The following is an 8279-nucleotide window of genomic DNA, read 5'->3' as shown; positions in this document are numbered from 1 at the left end:
TTTTCAAAACAAAAGACCAAAATGAAATGAATTTAAAAATTCAGAGACCAAAACGAGATTTTAGCCATAAAGTGATCGACCTACTCACTCGCGTTAAATCATCATTTATTAGTCCAGTCAACAAGTTGAGTCATGATATAACCAACATTTAAATAATGATATATTAGGATCAAAATTCAAAGTTTGTCAATGTTTTTAAAAAAATTAAGGTCTAAAATAGACTAAATTTGTTATTTTATGTATTATTGTAAGAACATGGCTGAATGGAAACTTTTTTTTTCCTTTTTTTTATTTTACTTTCTTTTTGGTTTAGGGTTTGGGCATAATTAATGGGCCCCGAAATTCCGTATCCATTTGGACCACAGATTTCTTGAATTTAGCAAAGCAACCATTCCATCTTGCCCTTGCTCTGCGCCATGCCTCCTCTTTTTACCAACAAAGGACCATCAACAGGCAAATATGGATTATTGAGGGGTATTTTTGCAAATAAAAAAAAAGAGAAAAAACCTTGAACAAGTCAAAACTAATATATATCTTTTACTTTTACGCTTTTAACTTAGTTTTAACTTTTTTCTAATACTTTTTGATATTGTCTTTATTCTTTAGATAAGACTTAGAAAGGGATTCGTGTCGTTGGTGAAGATCTTTACAGAACATCAATATGACAAGTCAGTTACGGAAATCTAAAATGAGCTCTACGATGTGACATTTTGTTTGTATAAGACGTGACAGGTCTTATATCTTACGGAACATGAATTTGAGTTAGATTTTAAAGCATTATCTTAATTTAATTTAATTATTTGACTTATTTTTTAGTGCAACCACCCAAATAATTTTTCAATTTTGGGTTACTTCTTACCAATTATATGATATTAATAGGGGAGAATTTTTTAAAAAGTATATAAAAAATTGAAACTATAAAAAATTACGATTGAAAATATAATTTAACTTTTGATGATATTCGATCAACGAACTTTCCAAATTGAAAAAAAAAAGAATCTCAATGTCAAATAGCGTTTTTTTTTTCTTTTCATTTTTTCCTCAACTCAAAGAGTTGGGTTCATATTACATTGCATAGGTTTAAACTTGAAAGAATTTTTAGGGATATATGACCTATTGACACCAAAAAGAGCAAAAATTCAAACTATGAGTGAAAAAAGAAAGTTGGTTCTTCTCATTTCGTCTTGGATTAAAAAATTATATAAAAGAATCAAAAGATTTAAAATTTCTCTCTCTAATCTCATCCAAAAGAGAAAAAAACCAATCAAAATTGAAATATTATAGGTAGAGAAAGTTATAATATAAATTTTCTAGCTCTATAATATAAAATTTTTCCCTCTAGGCTCTATTGAAAATTTCTAGCTCTACCCTACATTCAACAAGTTTCAAAGCGAGAGAATAATTTTTATTCTTTAGTTTCTATTTTATTTTTATAAGAAAAAAGTATATAAAAGTTTTTAAAAAATTATTAGCAAAAGAAACTTCATTTTCTTTAAAACAATAACTCAAAGCGATCATGTCACCACTAATTAAACTATACTTAAGTAAGTTATGTTGGATCAAATTTTTTAAATCTTAAAAAGAAAAATGTGATAATGAGCGTTTTTCATAAAGCAAATTAAAATGTAACGTGGAAAGGAAATAATGTAAATAGTTTATACGAAATGGTGAGTTCCACTCTCAAATGATCAATATTATATGGTGGGAAATAAACCGTCGCTATAAATCTGAGACATGTAACTGTCGACTTTTTTCCAGAGAGGAGAAAATTGAGTCAGGATCCCATCTTAATTTACAAGGTATAGATGGTAACGAAAACATACAAATAGATTCATTTGAACATAGAAAGTGTGGGAGCCATTTCTATTTTATTTCATTAAAGAGAAAAAAAGATTAAAAATGGGTGTGGGTGAGGCATAGAGTACCAAGTTGTACAATGGCAGACATTAAATACCAAAATTCTATATGGAGCCCATAAGTAATTTCAAGAAGTTTGAGACAAAACAAAACCAAGAAGGACTTTTTGGATTTTTCCTTATCATTTTCTTTTAATTTCCATCTCTTGTCACAATGTTTCTATGTGGTGCATTTCTAGCCACAACTATCATAAATATCCTCAAGCTTAAGAAAATAATCCTCCAAAGACTTTTAATTATTTTGTAAGAGTGTAAGTGAGTTGATTTATGTCGAGATCTTGAATTGATATATCGATATGAGAATATTTTTTTAAAAAATTAACGTCAAAATTGACTATTTTTGGACACAAGGAAAGAAACTTGTTTGGATATTTTAATGTAATATATGGGGGTTTGAATATTATATCTACTTAGTCTCTAAAACTAATTTTCGACGAACTTTTTATTATACTTCTATTTTAGTCTATGCTATTAGAATGTTGGTGAAACATATTCATAAAAAATTTTAGTTGAATCGATATAACGTGACTAAATAGATTGATAACTAAGAAACATAACTTAGTATTATATTATAGCAATAAATATAGTGCCTAATGTATAATATAAAATTTAGAAAAATAATAACCTCTCAACTTACTAATACATTGGAAAAAAAACTTACTAATACATTATAACAATTTAATTAGTATTCTTAATACAAAAAAAAGGTGCAATTGTTATATTGTATATTTCATTCAAGAGATCTCAAAAAAAAAAAAACAAAAACAAAAAAACAGAAACAAAAACAAAAAACAAAACAAAAAAGACTTCATGAAAGGAACATGAAATTCGATGCAATGTTTTATTTGTTATGATTTATTAATTGATTAGTTAAAATTCAACTATTATTGGAAAATTATTTAGTAACTTATTAAGTATGTGTATCATTTATTGCTGGTTGTATATGTAAAAAAAAGGCTAATATTTTTGTAATTATAACATTAAGTTGCATTTTTTTTAAAGAAATTAAGCTATGCATTTTATTTATTTTTGTATCTATATATTAATTTTAAAATATAATATATATATATATATAAATGATGTTATATTACAAAAATAATTAATAACTTTATATGAATAGCTAATATTTGAACCCAATAAGTCATATGAAAGCAACAAAATACTGTTTTTATTCTAAGCTGGTTTTGTTCTAGTGCCTAACATTTTAAAAATTATTATAAAGCAATAACTTTTTCCTTTTTTTTTCTATTTTTAAAATCTTAACTAATTTTTATTTTTTGTGTGAACTATTTGTAATTAAATTATGAAAGGAGGCCTGAAAAAAAATTATTTCAAAAAGGAAAGAGGCTAAATAAATTCAATGAATAGACCATTCACCATCCACATGCACCAGTCACTATCCCACAGGGCAAGTTTGAAATTTAAATTATATAAAATGAAATTCCAAAATGGAAATATATATATATATATATATATATAGTTTGGATGTGATTTTTGGAGAAGTAAAAAAATCCTTTTTAATCTGCTCTCTATTTACTTAATTAATTGATCAAAATAATAATTACTTAAAAGTATTTTTAGTATAAATACTAAGTTATTGTTTTTTTTTAATCTCATTTAAAAATGTTTCTTTCAAAAGTCATTTTAAACGGTAATTTTATATTTAATCTTTATAGTTTAAAAGATGAAATTTGTGAAAATAAAACGTGACTAATTTCAGAAGGGGTTATAAAAAGAAGGGAAAGTTAAATTTTCTTTTTCTTTTTCTTTTTTCCTTCAATTTGTGATTAATAATTCGAACAAAAATAGGTAACGTCAATTTAAAGGCTTCCTTTTTATTCTTTTTGGCTATCTCTTCAACAGATATGTAATCTAGAAAATCATTGTCTATTGTTTGTCATGTTGTATTACTAGCTATTTTAATTAGTAATAATAAAATTTGACCATTTAAAAAAATAGTTTTCAAAATATAAAAAAATTGGAAGACTAACTTTTAAATTATCGGACAAAATAAAATTATTTTCTAAAATTATTGAGAATAAAAAATTATTTCTTACAGAATAGATTTAAAACTAGATACTTTTAATTATTTTAGACTAAAAATATAAAAATAAAAAACAAAATAAAATCTAAGAATATTGTTACAAATTTTAAGAGTTAATTATTTCCAACTAAGGTATTAGAAATTATTGAGAGCTCATAGAAGGCCGATGTTTAGTTTTACAAGAAGAGAAAGCAATATTCTTCTCAAAAAAAAAAAAAAGCAGATGCTCTGACTCGATTAGTATTGTAAAATGAATATCCTTGTGTCTAGTTTCTATGAGTTTTTCGATTTTCTTTATGTCTAAAAAAAATTCATTGAGAACTATCCTTAAAGTAGTCTTTTTTGGGGGTTTTTTTTCCTCTAAAGGAAGTTTTAATTTTAAAAAATAGCCCAATAAAATAACTCTTGAAAGCAATGTTTTTTTTTTTTTGGAAAGGACAAAAAATAGAGAATATTTCACTCTTTTCCTATGATTTTTCCTTTTTTTACTATTCTTTAAAATAGCTTATGAATATAACTTCTTAATGATTTGTGGGTATAATTTAATTTAGTTGTATCTTTTTAGTACATTTAATTTAATTGTATTGAAAATTTAAATTAAAAAATTTTAAAAGTAAACTAAAGAAAAAAAAACTTTAAAAATCAATGTACCATACGATTAATAATTATGATATGAAATAATCAAATTTAGTCCTTATTTTTTAACTAGTTTTAATTTGGCTTCTATGATTTAAAAAATTTCAACTTAAACCTACTATCTTTGGTATACTAGTAATAAGATGTCTTATCCACTAAGTTATACATGTTCGGATTGACTAAAAGTTTTAATTGGGTTTTTATAGTTTAAACATAGTTTCAATTTGATATATTATAATTTCATCAAACCTCACAAGTCGTTGTTGCAACAAGTTGTTACCATATTGAATATGTCATATGTTTTTTTATTTCAAGTAACAATGATAAAATATATTTTTTTTTCGGATGAGAACGTGAAAAACAATTTAAGAATGATGTATGAGGTTTAACTAAATGAAAAAAATTAAATTGAAACTTTTAAAATTAAAAAAGAACAAAATGAAACTAAGATCAAACCATAAATATCAAATTGAAACTTTTAATATTATATGAACTAAACAGAGCTAAATTGTAAAGGACCAAAATTGTGTTTCACCAAAATTTAGAATTCAAATGCTTCGGGTCCTGTTTTGCATTTATTTGATTATAAATTAAAAAAATTTAGCGGTAAATGATCACCAATTCAAGAATTAATTTTGTATGTGTTTTAACGACACCATAGGTGCGATGATTTACTTCACGGGCGAGGTCTCTGATTCAAGTTCAAGATGACCCAACTACGCCAAGGAAAAGAATAAAAGAATAGAAGAAGCATCTGACTCCTTCATGCAGGCCTACTTGACTCGGGGGATATAACTCAGTTGGTAGAGCTCCGCTCTTGCAATTGGATCGTTGCGATTACGGGTTGGATGTCTAATTGTCCAGACAATAATGATAGTATCTTGTACCTGAATCGGTGGCTCACTTTTTCTAAGTAATGGGGAAGAGGACCGAGAAAAAGAAATTTTATTTGAATAAAAATTATTTGAATATATGGGTGAGGATAATATCTAAAATAAAAGGGAATGAAATAGACAGCCTCGGCCAAGCCAATATAGATAGGAAGGAAAGATAAACAAAAGTTAAAATGTAAAAATAAAAACCTATGTGGGCCCCAATCATCACATGATTTTTTGTTCTGTTTGTTTCGGATCAAATCACATATATCATTGCGGAGATATTTATTTTGTTCTGTATTATACTAAAAAGAGTTTGATTCATTTTGGTCCATCCACGTTTAATCAAGTATCGTACTAAAATTATGATTGAAAAAATATGATAAAAAATCAAAATGAAATGACCAAAATAATCCCTTTTTAAAAATATAGAGACTAGAATAGACGTTTCGAGAGTACAAGATCAAAATAAAAAGTCTAGAGACCAAAATAATATATGTTGATGCAGAAATTTGGCCTATCGAGATTCACCAAATTTGCACCAGTGTAGTGCTACTCTCATGCTTAAGTCAGAAACGGGGTTTTATGTTAATATAGCAATAGGTAGGATTTTTGTTGCGTACCTTGATTATGAGATTTCTCTATATTAAAATCCTAGGATTGACAGGACATCTTCTCAAATAGTTTTGAGCGTTGGAGATAGCACCATCGCAAGCCGAATGTTACAAGAGACTAGGAGTCGGCCCATTAATTGGTTTATTGGTTGAGCAAGAAAATCTAGCCGCGAGACCTAATCATGCTTTGGGCCATGAACATGTGATGCAGTTCGCTTGTCGGATCTAGCTTTGTAGCTTTGTCTTCCCATGATAGTATACAGCCATTTTTACTTATCCAGTGAAACATTTTTCTTTTTTTAAGAAAATATATTCCCAAAGTTAACGATAGGAAATTTCTCATTAGTGAAAGGTGGCCAATTATTAATGTAATCGTAATTTTAATGGATTTAATTTCTACAATTACAACACATTATTTTAGCTAACCTGAGTGTAATCCAACGAGTTGAGATACTTATATCTGTTTAGCAAGTCGTGAGTTCGAATTCACTATCTCCCCACATGTTGTACCAAAAAAAGAAAAAAAAAACACGTCATTTTAAATTTCAAAAGTTATTATTTGATGGGTCATATGAAGTATTAGATAGGTTATTGATTTTATGTGTGTGTATGTCGAACTCGTTGAATTAAATATGATGTGTAATTGGCATATATCTCGCTAAGAGGCCAAAAGTTTAAATCTCCCACCCGACCAATTGTTATACTAAAAAAAGATATGTATTTTAATGTACTCTCATCATTTTATTGATAAATTTTAATAATGATAATAAAGACTTAATTGAAAAAAAAATTAATACATATAAGGATATATATCCTACCCATTAACTTAATTTTTTCGGATGAGGTGGTAGTTTTTTTTTTCATTTTAAAAATTATTAATCAAAATGGTATAATGATAATTAATTTATGGTAGAATATTACGTCATAAATGAGGAGAACCATATTCGAAGCGCTATATCGAGAGAAGACATTAATGTTTAATTACTTGAATCTTACTCAAATAAACGATGTATTTTTCATGTATTTTTCTTTTAGATCATAGTTGTTAATTTGTACAATCACGATGAACTAAAATCAATATTATCAAACCTAAATATTTATAGAATATAATCATAGTAGTCAAATATTTTTCTACCTACTATTTTTATAATATTTATCTTAATTACGTTAAGTTAGGTTAGCCGTCACTTCCAATCTTTACGCCAATATTTACGCCAAGGAAAAACAAACATGAAGCTACTATACTAATACACTTGTCATTTCCGACATTTAATTTCTATAGTTATTAAAGTTATAGTGATAATGTATATTACAAAAGATCTATATCATATATAGACAATGCTACATAAAAAGCCGACAATGAAATTAAATGCATCAATAAAAGAGTTATCCATCAAACCTCACAATTTTTTTTTCCTTTCAAGTTCAACCACACGTCAAGGCAAGAATTCGAACCTCCTATCTATTGAATCATAATTCAGGTTGATAACAAATTTTACTTACATTAAGAAAGAAAAATAAATAAAAGTGAAAAAACTGTAATTACTTTGCTTTGTTGAATTATTTTGAGACAAGAAGAGAGAGAAAGTGGGTAGAAAATGGATTGAAGAAAGCAAAGAAAAGAAAGGCACACCAACAAACATGGAAACTCAATTTTCACTCCTTTATAGTACAATTATGTCTCTCTAAAAACTTACACAACAGCCAACCAAATCACACACCTCTACCAAGCAATAAATAATTATAATCATGGCTGGGTCTCATTCATAGGTTTCGAGTATTTGTTTTTTGAAACTTTTATATCACGACTAATTTAAAGGAAAATGTCTTAGTTCTACTATATCTATGGGAGTCAGTATCATATACTTTCTTTGATTTACTCAATAAATGAAAGGAATATATAGCTTCTACATCGTTTTTATTACGTTGTTGATATGACAAGCAGTGAATGAAAGAGAGTATGGTACTCTCGTAGAACCACGAATTTTTTCGTGATTTTAGAATAATGGAAAGTTACCAAAATATCTTGACATATTTACCCAAATAACATAAAATAAATATTTATTTTTAAATAAAGTTTAAAATTTTACAAAAATAATATAAAATAAATCAAACTCAAATTTAGATGTAATGTAAAATACACTAAAAAAAAATCAAAATTGTACTATGCTTTAGAAAATACATTTAAAAATGC

Source organism: Momordica charantia (assembly GCF_013281855.1).
Source record: "Momordica charantia cultivar OHB3-1 chromosome 2 unlocalized genomic scaffold, Mcharantia_2.0 BLBB01000002.1, whole genome shotgun sequence".
Taxonomy (NCBI): domain Eukaryota; kingdom Viridiplantae; phylum Streptophyta; class Magnoliopsida; order Cucurbitales; family Cucurbitaceae; genus Momordica; species Momordica charantia.
The sequence above is the reverse complement of the archived record's forward strand: the minus strand, read 5'-3'. Positions refer to the sequence as shown.